The sequence below is a fragment of the Chiloscyllium punctatum genome, chromosome 11 (genome assembly GCF_047496795.1).
Source record: "Chiloscyllium punctatum isolate Juve2018m chromosome 11, sChiPun1.3, whole genome shotgun sequence".
Lineage (NCBI taxonomy): Eukaryota > Metazoa > Chordata > Chondrichthyes > Orectolobiformes > Hemiscylliidae > Chiloscyllium > Chiloscyllium punctatum.
The window spans coordinates 11305987-11322950 of record NC_092749.1 but is presented as its reverse complement, the minus strand read 5'-3'; the positions used below and the strand labels follow the sequence as shown (position 1 = coordinate 11322950).

Below are 16964 nucleotides of genomic sequence, written 5' to 3'. Positions count from 1 at the left end.
GACTTCGGAGTAATAATATGTAGAGACTTTGGTGATTTTAAAGCCAAGGTTTAACAGAATTTGTGAAATGGAACTCACAAATTACATCCTCCACAGCCAGACAGTGAATGAGCAGAAAGAAATACAAAGACCACTGCAGGAACTCAACAGGTCTGGCAGCATCTGTGGAGAGAGAGACAGAGATAAAGCGTTGAGTCCAGTACGACATTTCCTCAGAACTGAAAGGGTTTGCAGAATGGAATTATTTCAAACTAAAGCAGACAAGGAACAAGCTGAAATTGAGGCCCAGTGTAAAAGACAGAGTGATTGGTAATAGTGGTGAAAGAGAAGAAATAGATGTAAAAAGTGTGTGAAATGTGAAAGGGAGAGAAGGTGTCCTCTCTGTTGAGGGCAGTTTTCAACACTTTTCCAATCTGAAGAATTCCAATTGGACTTGAGACGTTAAGTCTCTTCCTCTTTCTCTCTCTGCAGGTGTTGCCAGACCTGCTGAGTTTCTCCAGCAATCTCGTTTCTGATTTCCAGCAACCGCAGTAGTTTGCTTTTAATTGAATGAGCAGGTTTTGAACTGCGAATGTGACACTTGGAACTGCTCTATTCCTTTGTTGCGACCAGAATATATCACTTACATTGAGCTCAGACCCTTCCTGATGTATTTTCACTTTAGTGAGCACATAGGAAATGAATTCCAGAAACCCCCTTCATGGAAAAACTAAATGTAGTCCACAGGAAGCATCAGATCATAATGTGAGAATGCTGACTCTCTAGAGACTCATGATGTTAAGGAATTATCTTGGGATGACCGTGACTACAATTACTCCCTCGATCCCTGTACATCTGGTCAATGCATTTGCTGACGCTCCCTCTCAATTTCACAGTTTGTCCGTATCTCTTTCCTCTCTTTTGTTTGCGAACAGTTACAGAGCTGGTATTGCTACAGCACTGATTTCTCCTGCCTTCAATGGTTCATGTAAAATAGCATGGGACTCTGTGCCTCGGCCTGGGCCCTCACTCAATGTGGACTGCTCTCAAAGAAAAGTCAGGCATTGGGACCAGAGGGAATATGCTGAATCCGCCACCGGGCCAATTCTCTAACAGGCAAATGTAATCCACCAGAAAATCAACTGCATTAAAATGTGCCCCATTCTCTAATTGGAATTCTCACCAGGTAAGGCTCTATACCGGGATGATAATCCCTTGTTGATAAGTTAACTTCAGGGTCAGAATCCTGAAGCTTCTTATTTAATAGCAGATGTGGGAGCATGTAAGATTTCTAAAGGCTTGACAAGGTGAAAACTGAGTGGATGTTTACCCTCATGGGAGCATCCAGGACCAGACAGTATAGTCTCAGCATAAAGGGGCACCAATTTCAGACAGAGGTGAGGAGGAATGTCTTCTCACAAGGATTGTTATTCTTTGGAATTCTTGGCCACAGGAGCCATGGGGCAGAGTTCTTGTGTATATTTAAGACTGAGGGAGATAGATTCTTGATCAGTCGTACAATCATAGAATCCCTATAGTGTGGAAGCAAGCCATTCGGTCCATCAAGTCCACACTGACCCTCTGAAGAGTATCCCACCTAGACCCACTCAATCCTCAGAGCCTTGCATTTTCCATGGCCAATCCACCAAACCTGCATATCTTTTGATGTGGGAGGAAACCGGAGCACCCGGAGGAACCCACGCAGACGCGGGGAGAATATGCAAACTCCACACAGAGAGTCGCTCAAGGTTGGAATCGAACATGAGACCTTAATGCCGTGAGGTGGAAATGCCAACCACTGAGCCACTGTACCGCACTATCGGGGAAGCAATGGTTATGGGAAAAGGGCAGGGAAATGGACATGAGGAATGTCTGACCACTCATGATCCCATTGAATGCTAGAGCAGGCTCGATGGCCTGAACAGCGTACTCTTGTTCCTTTTCCTAATGGTCTTTTATGGTGTGTACACACTGGTTCATGGAGGTGGTTCATCACCACCATCATTACCAACACCTTCTCAAGGTCAAGTAGGAATTGATTTTCAAAACCTGCCTCATCGGTGATGCCCACATTCAGAGAATGAACTTTACAGAGAATGCTTATTAAAAGTTGAATAATGACTGAGAATTTCACCCAAATTGGATGAACTTTTATGAGCTTGCATCTTCTGCTAATTTTCTGCTAATCTCTGTGGAGACTGAGTGGAGTGGATTTTGGGTAATCCAAGATGGAGTACGGGCAAAAATTGCGGCTGTAAGAGCTGCTCCTTTTTTTGAGATATTTTCACAGCCGATTTCCTCGAATTCCAGGAGCACTCATTACTGTTTTATAAGTTGTTGCATTATTTTGGAACCTTGTGTAGAAAAAGATCAACAATAACGACATTTAAAAGTCATCTAGATGAATAAGAAGGGTTGAGAGGGACATGAGCCAACCGCTGGCAAATAGGACTAGATTAATTTCGGATATCTGGTAGGCATGGACAAATTGGACCGAAGGGTCTGTTTCCTTCCTATACATTTCTATGACGCTATGGTTCTAGGTGACTGATTGTCACTCCAACCAATGAGCGCTCTCAACTGGGAGCGGGCAATTAGCTAAATTAACCTCTTGTCCATTAGATCAACTATGTGAGCCTAGAGGTCCCAGAATTGGTCAAAGTTTTACTTCTTAATGCCAGTTGGAGCAAAAACAAACCATGAATCAACTGAAAAATGCTCTTTAACGTTAATTACTAAGAAAACAATGGGGATTCTTTTTGCAATTGTTGCTATGGGAACAGGGACAGCAAAAGAAAACCAGAAATGTATCCAAATATTTATAATAACAGGTTCTTTGTTTACAGAATAGATTGAAAGTATTTATACGTCAATCAGGTTTGTATTCATCCAGGGTGGCAAGTATTATCTACAACAGATGGGCAAGCCCTTGCTAATTGGTCAGTTTATGGATGCATGCAGAACGAATAGGCATATCGAAATCATTTCCACTGTCACTTTCAATTGAATCCAAAATACAACAGAAGTATAGAAGTATCAGTGGACTTCAGACCGAACAATGGATGATGAAGTTTCAGACTTTGGAAATCCCAAATCAATTTTTTTTTAAAAAAGTAATAATTGCCAAAGAGAGCTAACAAATTATTCATTTTGTGTTGCCCAAGAAGCCCAGAAATAATTCCCCTCACGCAAGCGATAACATATTTCATCTTTATAACTGACTGAGTGGAGTTTATCATTTTATCAGAATGTTGAATCCTGCGGTACAGAAAAACTCTCTCTGGCCACTCATGTTTCTGCCTGCACTTTTGAAGTGTTGCTCAGTCTCCCATCTTTGCCCCACAGCACATTTTATTCCTTCAAGTATTTATCCGATTTTCTTTTGGAAGATCGCATAGCTGGTGAAATGTGTAACTGTGATGGTTTCTCTACACTCCTCCCCTTTCTCTATCACTGTTGCTGTTGTTTTTTGATAAATGCAAATTGAATCTCGAACTATCATTGAACAAATAGACATCACAGTTTAATGACTTACTTGACAGATACACTTGGCAGTCTATATACAGTTCTGTATCTTTTTTTTTAGATTACTTACAGTGTGGAAACAGGCCCTTCGGCCCAACAAGTCCACACCGCCACGCCGAAGGCAACCCACCCATACCCCAACATTTACCCCTTACTTAACACTACGGGCAATTTTTTAGCATGGGAGGAAACATGGCACTGTGGGAGGAAGCTGGAGCACCCGGAGGAAACCCACGCAGACACAGGGAGGACATGCAAACTCCACACAGTTAGTTGCCTGAGGCGGAATTGAACCCGGGTCTCTGGCACTGTGAGGCAGCAGTGCTAACCACTGTGCCACCGTGCCGCCCATAATCATGCTTTTTCTCTTGTCCTACAGTTGTCATTCACTCTCTCCTCTCCTTGTGCTTTCACATCTTACAAAGGTGCTGGTCTTCTCTGCATTATTTCTTTACAGCAATTTGTTCCATTATCTTCTGCCACAAATAATATCCGAGAGAAACCTGGACCAATTCTCACATAAGATCCACTGTCAAAGAATTCCGATAGCAGTTAGTGTTACAATTCACTGGGCAGACCTGGAAGTCAAGCCCTGCTGGTCCCGAAGTAGTCACAAAAGTCAAAGTTTTTTTTTAGAAGGAAATCCTCAAAATCCCCAAAGTAGCTGATTTTCAGACTCAGGTTCATTGTGAGTACGGATCAGGTGTCTGTATCTAACAAGAATCACTATTCATCGCAGGTTATTAAATTCTGATAAACAATTAACTAAAATTCAGCAACCTTACAAATTAAAACTCTAAACATCTTATGAACTCCCCTTTACACATACACACACACAGACAAACAAACAGAAACAGAAGGAAAAAGCATATAGGTGCTACACTCTATATAATAAATGATTCTTTACAATTACAAGCAGACTCACCCAGTTGACTTCCCCATGACTAACTGTGATGAATGACTAAACATAATTATTAGTTAAAAATCACACAACACCAGGTTATAGTCCAATAGGTTTATTTGGAAGTGAAGGCTTTTGATACGCTGCTCCACCTGATGAAGGAGCGATGCTCCAAAAGCTAGTGTTTCCAAGTAAATCTGTTGTACTCTAACCTGGTGTCATGTGATTTTTAACTTTGTCCACCCCAGTCCAATGTCAGCTCCTCCAAATCATAATTATTAGGATTGACTTTCATTCCTACTGAAAAAAGTGCAATGATTGCCAGTTTCATCTGGTTTGGGAAGTACAGATTGGTGTGAGAAGCTGATCAGGAAGAACTAACATGCTTCTCACTGCCATCTGCAGTATTGATAGATTTTTTTTCTTTGGAGGAGATTTTACAACTGATCTACATTCAGAAATTAGATTACTGCAATGTAAGGAATTTGGCCTTCAATTTCAGAGCCATTACCAGTGGCAAGTGAATATCATGCTATCTTAAGAGCTCTTGTGGAGCACTGCTGGTGTCCCTAGCAATGTACAGAAGAAGGGTCACTCAACTCAAAATGTCAACTCTGTTTTCTCTCCTTAGATGCTGTCAGACCTGCAGAGTTTCTGCTTTTGTTTGTTTTTCAACTAACATTCAAGTCCCACCTGCTCGTGAGGTGAGTAATAACATTTCTGAAGGGGGAGGGAATGGCCGAGAGTTATTATCACTGGACTGTAAATCCAGAAACTCATCTAATGTTGGGGACCCAGGTTTGAATCCTGCCATGCCAGATGGTGGAATTTGAATTCAATAAAAATCTGGAATTAAGAATCTAATGATGACCATTATTGGAAAAACCCAACTAAATCTCTGATGTCCTTTAGGAAAGGAAACTGCCATCCTTACTTGGTCTGGCTTATATGTGACTCCAGATCTGCAGTAGTGTGATTGACTCTTAGCTGCCCTCTGGAATGAGCAATAAATGCAGACCTGGCCAGCAATGCCCTCATCCCCCATGAATGATTTTTTTAGAAAGGCACATTAGAAAGTATCTACAGTGTGATTTTAATCATTAATGTTAATATATACAGATGTTCAAGAGGCGAATGAGAGCTGGGTCTTACATTGATAACGGGTTTGACAATTTTCCGTTAACATCTCGTAGGACAAGGGCAGCAGATACATGGCAGCACCACCCCTTGCAAGTTTCCCTCCAAGCCACTCACCATCCTGACTTGGAAATATATCACTGTTACTTCACTGTCACTGAGTCAAAAATCTCAGAATTCCCTCCCAACAGCATTGTGGGTCTATTTATAGCACATGGACTGCAGCAGTTTCAGAGCCACGTGGAAGAGTTGGACTGGGGTGAACAAAGTCAAAAATCACATGACACCGGGTTATAGTCCAATCGTTTATTTGAAAACACAACCTCTCGGAGCCCAGTTCCTTCTTCAGCGCTCGTGAAGGAGGATATATTGGAAATAGAATTTATCAGTGAAACCAAAGGGTCATTCACCAATGTGAATGTAATGAACACACTTCAATGGCTGTTAAGTATTTGAATGGGTTCCCGCCGCCATCTTCTTTAGAGTTAATAGGGGCATGGAATAAACACTGGCCCAGTCAATGACACCCGCATACCACGAACAAAAGAAACAATCCACATCTTCTCTGTGGATTGTTCTGTTGGAAGTTGACCCTGGAGCAGCGCCTCACGTTTTTTCACATTGGCTCTGTGATTGGGTTGTGTAGCCTTTTGATTGCTTCATCTCCATGTATTCATTTACGTTTTTTTAAAATTTTAGTTACAGCACTACATCAAATTTTCCAAGGGCTTTGCATTCAGCTATGAGCTTCCGAGGTAAGGTTTGCCAGTCGACAGCAAGAGCTATGACCCGCTTCATCTGAGTTCAATGTGGCTTAAAACACAAGAGAAATAAACGGGATGCCAGTCCAAGGCAGCCGTCTCCAGCTTGAAATAACTATGACTTTTTTGTTGTAAAGCCAAAATTTGAGTTTTGCAATCTCTTCAATACACCAGTGAAATGATACTTAGACTTAAGCCAAATGTAATGGTGAAGTTGCTGCTATGATATATGATTAGTAATCCAGAATAGTAGACTTAAAATTCATAAAAATATGAATTCAAATTCCATTACACCAGCTGATAACTTGAAAAATCAATTGCCACTCAGTAAAATCCTAACCAATGACATTTAGGGAATGAAACCTACTGTCCACAAGTCTGAATAATACATTACTCCAAGTTCTGGTCAACTCTTGGCTGCTGTCAAGTATCTTAACAAAGTATCCCTGCATTAAAATGCTACAACAACAACTTGTATTCATATATAGCACCTCTAATGTAATAAGGTGTCCCAAACGCAATTAAAAAATAAAATATGAGACACAGTCACTTGAAAGAATATTAGCTTAGTCAAATGGTTTTAAGGAATATGCGAAGAGAGAAAGTTAAGAGGCAGAGATGGTCAGCTTCAGGGAGGGACTACATGATTGGGGGCAGCACGGTGGCTCAGTGATTAGCACTGCTGCCTCACAGCGCCAGAGACCTGGGTTCAATTCCTGCCTTGGGCGACTGTCTGTGTGGAACTTGCACGTTCTCCCCATGTCTGTGTGGGTTTCCTCCAGGTGCTCCAGTTTCCTCCCACAGTCCAAACATGTGCAGGTAAGGTGGGTTGGCCATGCGAAATTGTTTAATAGTGTGCAGGCTAGATGGATTAGCCATGGGAAATGCAGGTTTACAGTGATATGGTAGGGGAGCTGGGTCTTGGTGGAATGATCTTCAAGGTGTCGATGGGCTGAATGGCCTGCTTCCACACTGTAGGGATGCAGTGATTCCATGACTGTGGAACCCAGGCAACTAAAGGCATAGCCAATTGTGGAGATGTTCAAACTAGAAGGCCAGAATTAGAGGAACACAGATATCTTGGACAGATGTGTGGCTAGAGAAGATTACAGAGATCAGGAGGGGTGAGGTCATAGAGTCACAGAGATGGACAGCACAGAAACAGACCCTTTGGTTCAACTCGTCCATGCCAACCAGATATCCTTAATTAATGCAGTCCCATTTGCCAGCATTTAGTCCATATCCCACTAAACCCTTCCTATTCATGTACCCATCCAGATGGCCTCTTAAATGTTGTCATTGTACCAGCCTCCACCACTTCCTCTGACAGCTCATTCCACACATGCGCCACCCTCTGTGTGAAAAAGCTGCCCCTTAGGTCCCTGTTAAATCTTTCCCCACTCACCTTAAACCTATGCCCTCTAGTTCTGGACTCCTCAACCTAGAGAAAAGACCTTGTCTATTTACCCTATCCATGCCCCTCATGATTTTATAAACCTCGATGAAGTCACCCCTCAGTCTCCGACACTCCAGGGAAAACAGCCCCAGCCTATTCAGCCTCTCCCTATAGCTCAAACCCTCCAACTCTGTCAGCATCCTTGTAAATCTTTTCTGAACCCTTTCAAGTTTCACAACATTCTTCCTACAGGAGGGAGACCAAAATTTCACGCAGTATTCCAATAGTGGCCTAACCAATGTCCTGTAGTGCCGCAACATGACCTCCCAACTATTATATTTAATGCTCTGTCCAATAAAGGAAAGCATACCAAACACCATGAAGAGATGTGGAAACAAGGAAGAGAATTTTAAAATCGACATTGCTTAACCTGGAAGCAGTGTAGGCCAGTGAGCACAGAAGTGATGGCTAAACAGAATTTGTCACAAGTTCAAACACAGACAACTTCTAACGATGACCTCGTTGTTATAAGGTTAGAACTGGGAGACTGATCAGGACTGAAGACAAATTCATCACGATATTCCCAAAGCATGTGACATTGGGCAACAATTGAACTAACAGTAGGGTAACGGTCAATCAGGCCAACTGATAAACTGTATTTAATAAATAGTTACATTCACTTATAGAACTTATTAAGTTAGAATTTATTTCTACTCAAATATCATGGTAATAGTGGTTATGAAAAAGAAAAAAAGCTACTTTCAATTCTGTGTATAATATCTGATTGTGTCCCTTCATGCTGAAGGTTTCTTGAATGAGGGTCTTCCACATGTAGACTTCTATGTTGTATTTCTTGACGGTAACATTCAGGGAGTCTTTAAGCCACTTCCTTTGCCCTCCTCTTGTTTCAGGGCCTTCTTTGAGCTGTCAGAGGAAGTGGTGGAGGGCTGGTACAATTTGCTTTGCCAGTCAGAACTCAGCAATCTTCAGCACATGCCTGACCCATTCGAATTGGTTTTGGATGATCATGACCCCAATGCTGGCGCTGTTAGTTGCTCCAATGAAGTGTGGAAAACGAACTGGGGAAAGGAATGTCTGCGATCTCAAGGCCATTCTCACCTCACAGAAACACCTGCTAAATGTGTGGTTGGAAATGTGGCTCTAGAATTGGGCTCATCTGCCACACAAGGTCCCACAGAACCCATGGCCAGTGACATGGAATTTCCTCAGCAGGCAATCATACTCGCTAATAATTCATTGGTGACCACAATCTAATCATTAGCAATCTCAGGAATCAGCAGAAAATTAACTGCGAGCAAACGAAGGCTATTCAGCTTAAGGTAATCTACATTGTAAGAAACTTCAAATTTTTTAAATCCAAATCTTCCTCTCAGGAAGTTGCCAACAGGCAATGGCAATATCTTGCCATTATCCATGCCATACAATTCCTCTCAGAGGTTTGAGAATTGTTCCTGTTTCCCCAATTGTCCATGGTTAAGAAGGGACTACTTCTCCAAAGGTGGTTTGGTAAGCCTCCATTTATACCTTTACAAAAGTAACACTTAATGGTATTCTCATTGGATCACATGAATTGCCACTACCAAGAGCTAAACACCAATGTGGCTCGTTTCCTTCCAGAAAGGAATCAGAATTTGACAATGACAATTCTATAAAAATGGTGTCCCTATAGTAGCTGGCAAATTAGAATTTCATAATTAAACCTTATCCTGTCTGACAGAGGGACAAGCTTTGTTAAGTTGCTTAGAGGAAAATCCTTATCATAATAAATAGAAAGATGAGTAGTCAGTTAAAAAAGACTGGATTTATGTAGTATCTTTCATGGCTTCAGGATACTCTCTTGCTCCACAGTCAAATAAGTGTGTCTGAAACCTAGGCATACTTGTAGGATAGCAAAAGGAAAAGCACTAGGTCTGACGACCAGCTACCAGGATGGAATTTAATGAAGGCTGATGTTTGATAGACGAATGCAAAAATGAACTTGGATGATCTTTAGTGAGCCATTGAAGGAAAGGATTTTCAGTTTTGTGAGCACGGGACAAGTGCAAATGAAGGATGAGCTTTGTGATGTGAATAGAATGATGAACTTTGCCAGGCTGCCTAAAGGGATATAAAGCATAGTCGGATGTTTTACGGTGAAAGCGAGTTCCAAAGAGTTATACTAGACTTGAAGAGTTATACTATACTATACTATACTAGTTATAATCCCTCCACAGATCCTGCTGAGTTTCTGTTTTTGTTGAAGGATGTTCTTCGGTGGGCTGGTCGATGAATGACAGAGTGTGAGTGACATATGATGCAATACATTATCTATCAGTCTGTATTCACTGGCTATGCCTACATGTATGTCACTTGGCTGAGGTAAGCAGGGAATTAGCAACACTGCACAAATAAAAAAATTCAAGTGTTGTTCAAATGTGGAACCTATTTCAGTTTGAATCCGAGTAATAGACAGCATCTGAACACCTTGATTAAATTATATCTTTGTGTTCAGTGCCAGAAATTGTGAAATTCTGGCTTTCTGGGTCTGAGTGTGAAGCCATAATGCAATAACTTCATATACTCCACTCAATTACTCCCACTGGGAATTCAATCCTCCATCTTTTCACTCGTTTGAGTAAATCACTTAGCCCACATCCTCTTGTAATGTATAGGGCATGCATTTGCCGAAAATAATGGAACTTATAACCCATTTTCTCTACAAGATTGCTTGCATAAGGGAAATATTACAATTAGGACATTAAGTTCCTCCTTTCTATCTCTGGAGTTTACAACTCTGTCTGCAGTTCAGATGATTTAAAAGTCTTCTGCTTTTTGAGTTGTGTTGCAATAAACCCCACGGATGCTTTTTTTAAACTTTCTTCTTGAAAAACAATCACATTTCTATTCAATCCTGGCAGAACTGAATGAGTCTTGTCATAAATTTCCTCATCTGAGTACATTTATACTGACTCAAATCCAACTGTTCAAAAACCACAATGTCCCAAAATCGAACATTTTTTAAAAGTAGTGATAAAGGAATTTTAATTATTATTAGGTGAGGAAAATCGTGATGCTGGAAATAGCAACCAATGCACAATATTTGTGCAGTGGCTGACATGATTACTTTTTTAGAAAATGCCACAAACTACATTGATGAGGATAGTGCTGTTGGTGTTGTGTAAATGAACGTCAGGAAGGCCTTTCACAAGGTCCCACATGGAAGGCTGGTCCAATATGTAAGAGCTTGTGGGATCTATGGCAAGTTATCAAATGGAATCCAATTTAGCTGGCAAACAGGAGGTAAGGGTGATGGTGGAGGGTTGTTTTTGTAACTGGAAGTCTGTGAGAGCTGTTACCACAGGAATGGATACAAAAGTTGGTGCTGTTTTTAATGATGAGGAGAATGATCTCACCTGCAGTCTCATATTAATCAGCTGGCAAATTGGGCAAAGCAATGGTAGATGGAGTTTAATCCTGATAAGTGTGAGGTGATGCATTTTAGGAGGTCCAAAAGGGCATGATAAACACAGTGAATGACAGGTCACGAGGGAGTACTGAGGAACAAGGGGACCTTGATATACAAGTCTATAGACACCTGAAGGTTGTCAGCACAAGTAGACAGGGAAGAAGGTATATGGAATGCTTGCCTTCATTAACATGGATGTAGAATGTAGGAGCAAGGAATTCTTGTTACAACATTCTAAAACATCCTGTGTGCAGTTCTGGTGGTCATGCTATCGGAAGGATGTGACTGCACTGAAGAAGATGCAGAGGAGATTCACCAGGATGTTGCCTGGATGAAAGGTTTCAGTTATGAGGTGGAACTGGATAGGTTGGGTTTGTTTTCCCTGGAGCAGAGGAGCCTGTGGGTGGATCAGATTGAGATACACAAAATTATAAAAGCTATAGACTAAGTAGATTATGAGACTCTCTTCCCCATGGCAGATGTGTCTAAACCCACAGGCCATAAGTTTACGGGGATCTGAGAAATAACGTTCACCCAAAATTTGGTAGAAAAATGGAAAGTAGTACCTGAGAGGGTGGTGGAGGCAGGTATTCTGTCAACATTGAAGAAGCACTTAAAATGTCAGGGCACAGTGGGCTATGGACCAAGTGCAGATAAATGGGATTAGTGTAGAATTAGAATTCCTGCAGTGTGGAAACAGGCTATTGGGTCCAACATGTCCACACAGACTGCGCTTTTCCAGCAACACATTTTCAGCTCTGATCTCCAGCATCGGCAGTCCTCACTTTCTCCTCCAAAGAGTAACCCATCCAGACCCATTCCCCTACACTTACCCCGAACCTACATATCCTTGAACACTATGGGCAACTTAGCATGGCCAATTCACTTAATCTACACATCTTTGGATTGTGGGAGGAAACCAGAGCACATCTACGCAGACATAAGGAAACCATGCAAACTCCACACTGATGGTCACCTGAGGTTGGAATTGACCCTGTGTCCTGGTGCTGTGAGGCAGCAGTGTTAACCACTGAGCCACCGCGTTGCCCTACTTTGGTGTAGTTTGGTCAACATACACATGGTGGGCCGAACGGCCTATTTCTATGCCCTATGACTCAATGAATCTATGGCAACAAAACAATGACTGAAAAGAATAACCATTCAGCTCATTTCCATTCACCTGTCCAGAGAGATCCAAAACTTTACTGTTTCATTGCAGCTTTCCATTGTTCCTTAAATATTTCTCAGTTTGGCTTCTACTATGTTTATTGAATGTTATTCCATTTGTCACTCACAGATCTGAGGTAACTTTGCTGTTAGACAATGGTGCAATGTGAATTAACTACCCAGATTTCACTCTGCCTGATTTCACTCTTACATTGACTTTAGTGGAGATAACTGAAAATGTGTTGTTGGAAAAGCACAGCAGGTCAGGCAGCATCCAAGGAACAGGAGAATCGACGTTTCGGGCATGAGCCCTTCTTCAGGAATGAGGAAAGTGTGTCCAGCAGGCTAAGATAAAATGTAAGGAGGAGGGACTTGGGGGAGGGGCGTTGGAAATGTGATAGGTGGAAGGAGGTCAAGGTGAGGGTGATAGGCCAGAGTGGGGGTGGGGGCAGAGAGGTCAGGAAGAAGATTGCAGGTTAGGAAGGAGGTGCTGAGTTCGAGGGATTTGACTGAGACAAGGTGGGGGGAGGGGAAATGAGGAAACTGGAGAAATCTGAGTTCATCCCTTGTGGTTGGAGGGTTCCTAGGCGGAAGATGAGACGCTCTTCCTCCAGCCGTCATGTTGCTATGGTCTGGCGATAGAGGAGTTCAAGGACCTGCATGTCCTTGGTGGAGTGGGAGGGGGAGTTGAAGTGTTGAGCCACGGGGTGGTTTGGGTTGGTTGGTCCGGGTGTCCCAAAGGTGTTCCCTGAAATGTTCCACAAGTAGGCGGCCTGTCTCCCCAATATAGAGGAGGCCACATCGGGTGCAGCGGATGCAACAGATGATGTGTGTGGAGGTGCAGGTGAATTTGTGGCAGATATGGAAGGATCCCTTGGGGTCTTGGAGGGAAGTAAGGGGGGAGGTGTGGGCGCAAATTTTGTATTTCTTGCGGTTGCAGGGGAAGGTGCCGGGAGTGGAGGTTGGGTTGGTGGGGGGTGTGGATCTCTCGAGGGAGTCATGGAGGGAGTGGTCTTTTTGGAATGCTGATAGGGGAGGGGAGGGAAATATATCCCTGGTGGTGGGGTCCGTTTGGAGTTGGCGGAAATGACGACGGATGATACGATGTATATGGAGATTGGTGGGGTGGTAGGTGAGGACCAGTGGGGTTCTGTTCTGGTGGCGATTGGAGGGGCGGGGTTCAAGGGCGGAGGAGCGGGAAGTGGAGGAGATGCGGTGGAGAGCATCGTCGATCACGTCAGGGGGGAAATTGTGGTCTTTGAAGATGGAGGCCATCTGGGTTGTTCGGTATTGGAACTAGTCCTCCTGGGAGCAGATGCGGTGGAGACGAAGGAATTGGGAATATGGGATGGCGTTTTTACAGGGGGCAGGGTGGGAGGAGGTGTAGTCTAGGTAGCTGTGGGAGTCGGTCGGTTTATAGTAAATATCCGTGTTGATTCGGTCGCCCAAGATAGAATGGAAAGGTCTAGGAGGGGGAGGGAGGAGTCTTAGATGGTCCAGGTAAATTTGAGGTCAGGGTGGAAGGTGTTGGTAAAGTGGATGAACTGTTCAATCTCATCGTGGGAGCACGAGGCAGCGCCGGTACAGTCATCGATGTAGCGGCGGAAAAGATGGGGGGTGGTAGAAATGGAGATAGAAATATATTTAAGTATGAGTCAAGAGTGTGGTGCTGGAAAAGCACGGCACATCAGGCAGCTTCCGAGGGGCAGGAAATCGACGTTTCGGGCAAAAGCCCTTCATTATTTTCTTCCTTGGATGCTGCCTGACCTGCTGTGCTTTTCCAGCACCACTCTCTTGACTCTAATCTCCAGCATCTGCAGTACTCACTTTCGCCCTGTATTTAAATATGCCATTGTGTAAAAATTAAAACTACCCATCAAGCCATGAAGAATGTCCTGATGTCGGTCCTCAATTTGGAACTGGTTTGAACCTCATCCCCCATATTCCCACTTGCATTTGAACATAAAGTACCTCAAAAGCTCATAAGAACATAAGAACTAGGAGCAAGAGTGTGTCATTCAGCCCGTCCAGCCTGTTCCACTGTTTATTACAATCATGGCTGATCTTGTCTCAGCCTCAACTTCACTTTCCTGCCTGCTTTCCATAACCCTTTAACCTGTTACTAGTTCAAAATCTGTCCATCGGCTTTTTAAATTTACTCAATGTCCCAGCATCCGCCATATTCTGGGGGAGTGAATTCCACAGATTTACAAACCTTTGAGAGAAATAATTTCTCCTCATCTCTACTTTTAATACCCTTTATCCGAAAACTGTGATCTCTCATTCTAGAATGCCCAACGTGAGGAAACATTGTCTCTACATCTATTTTGTCAATCCCCTTTAACATCTTATAGACCTCAATCTTCAAAACACAGTGAGTATAGGCCTTAACTCTCTTCCGAAGACAGCTTCTTCATTTCCAGAGCCAGGCTTAGGCAGCTCAGAAATCTAGCGAGAAGACTGAAAGAAACACTTACTCACTTTTTCCTGGTATCTTTCATCAAGGATTTTGCTTTGTGGTTCTTCTCTAAACAGAATCCAGGTCATCAAAGTCTCTCTTTTCTTGTGTTCTTTTAATGAAGTAACGTTATGCATGAAATGTTTTATGTTCCCAGGAATGTTGAATTGTTTGTTTTCAGAATAGCTTGCATGGTGGGATCCTTCTCAAGTTTACAGCATTTATTCTAATGTACATTGTGTCTGCTGGCAACTGTTTGTAGGAGCATAGTTCAGCTGGATACTGCTAGAATGAGCTCATCTTGTTGACCTTAACTAAATGGAAATAGAGCTGAGTTTCAAAGTAACTATCCTTCCTTATAGTGACATTGGAACAGGGGTTGGGTAATCAGACCATTCTCGACCTTATTAGATCATAGACAATCCACAGCTGAATTCTACTTTACCAACTCTTTTCTTTAACACTCATACCTGATTAAAGATCGGTCAATCTCAATGTTGATATTTTCAATTAAACCCTCAGATTCATCTATGTTTTGTGAGACAATTCCATATTTACAATAAACACAATATGTGTTTTTATCCTCAGCATCACCCCCAATTGTGACTACCCCAACAGAGAAAACACCACATTCAAATCAACCCTTAATCTGCCATACACAAGCAGTTTGGTGACTTCAACACACCATCAACGTCAAAGATCCAGGGGAGTCTGAAGTTGTGTTTCTTCCTGTACTGATAGAAGAAATACCAACTAATCATTGAGTAGTTAAATTGCCTTTATTGTTCTCTCCACTATCCTAAATAACCAGCAATCGCCATTTGTAATCACCGAGCTGTCAATGTCAGAAAATCAAAGCACTCATTACTGACTTTCAGCAGGATGTTACTCATGCCCCTTCCTACACACTAACAGCACAGAGGTGGAACGAGTGGAGAGTGTCAAGCTCCTGGGAGTGGTCATCCACAACAAGCTTTCCTGGACTCTTCATGTGGACAGCACTGGTTACAAAGACCCAACAATGTCTCTTCTTCCTCGGGCAGCTGAGGACATTTGGCATGGCAGTGAGTACCCTTGCCAACTTTTATAGGTGCGCCATCAAGAGCATTCTGTCTGGATGTATCACTACCTGGTATGGCAACTGTACCATTCAAGATCAGAGACGGTTACAGAGAGTGGTGAACTCGGCCTGGACAATCACAAAGGCCAACCTCCCATTTATAGAATCCATCTACCAGGCCCGCTGTCAAGGAAAGGCCGCCAGCATTCTCAAAGATCCATCCCACCCTGGCAATGTTTTTCTACAACCTCTACCATCAGGGAGAAGGTACAGAAGCCTGAACACATGCACCAGCCGGTTTCAAAACAGTTTCTACCCTCCTTTTGTTAGAATACTGAATGGACTCACAAACTCTTAACATTCGCCTGTACCTGTGTTTTTGCTTTTGCCTCTGTTTATCTATTATTTACTATTTAAGCTACTTAACTCTGTGATCTGCCTGTATTGCTCGCAAGACAAAGCTTTTCACTGTGCCTCGGCACACATGACAATAATTTCAATTCAATCTAAATCAATTCAATTGTAAGATCCATAACTCTACCAATTTTTCTCAACTTGTGATCGAGAGTGCACTCCTGGGTACCTTCTGGCCAAATTACAATTTGGAAAACAAACAATGCTCTTGCTCTCTCTTTTTCTCACAAAACCATTAGTAACTCTAGTTTAAGTTACTGCTATTGATTTTCTGGTAATTAAATTTGCCAAGCAGAAAGTTGGCACAGTGGTGAATTAAGCATATTCTCTTGGCTGACAATGCTCAATTTGTTTTTGTTGGGCACTGCCCATGTTGAGTAAGGACCCATACCAGGATACGTAGTCCCATGGTATTGAGGCTGACACTTATAAAATAATGACAACATCTCAGCAGGTCAAATGTTATGGGAAGAAAGCGGGTGATGACCAGCCATGAGGATATTGAATGGCAAAGCAGACTCAAAGGGCCAAATGACCTATTCCCACTCCTATTTTCTCTGTAAGGGTCTCTGAAGTACTACCAAACAGAATTGATCAAAATGCAAGCAGGAGCTAGGAGCCATCCCTGGAAGTCGAATGAATGGAAGGTTGTAAGAAAATCAGAAAAGGTCAAAGTCATTCATTTCCTTGAACTGATGAA

The 16964-nt window shown here is 42.6% G+C and overlaps 1 long non-coding RNA gene across 1 annotated transcript; it reads left to right on the top strand.

Annotated features, from left to right (window-relative positions):
• Nucleotides 1-919: 919 nt before the first annotated feature.
• Nucleotides 920-16571, top strand: LOC140482732 (uncharacterized). The gene is made up of 4 exons (XR_011961782.1): nt 920-1165; nt 5037-5109; nt 8611-9039; nt 15379-16571. It is a non-coding gene; the product is annotated as an uncharacterized lncRNA (long non-coding RNA).
• The last annotated feature ends 393 nt before the right edge of the window (nt 16572-16964 follow it).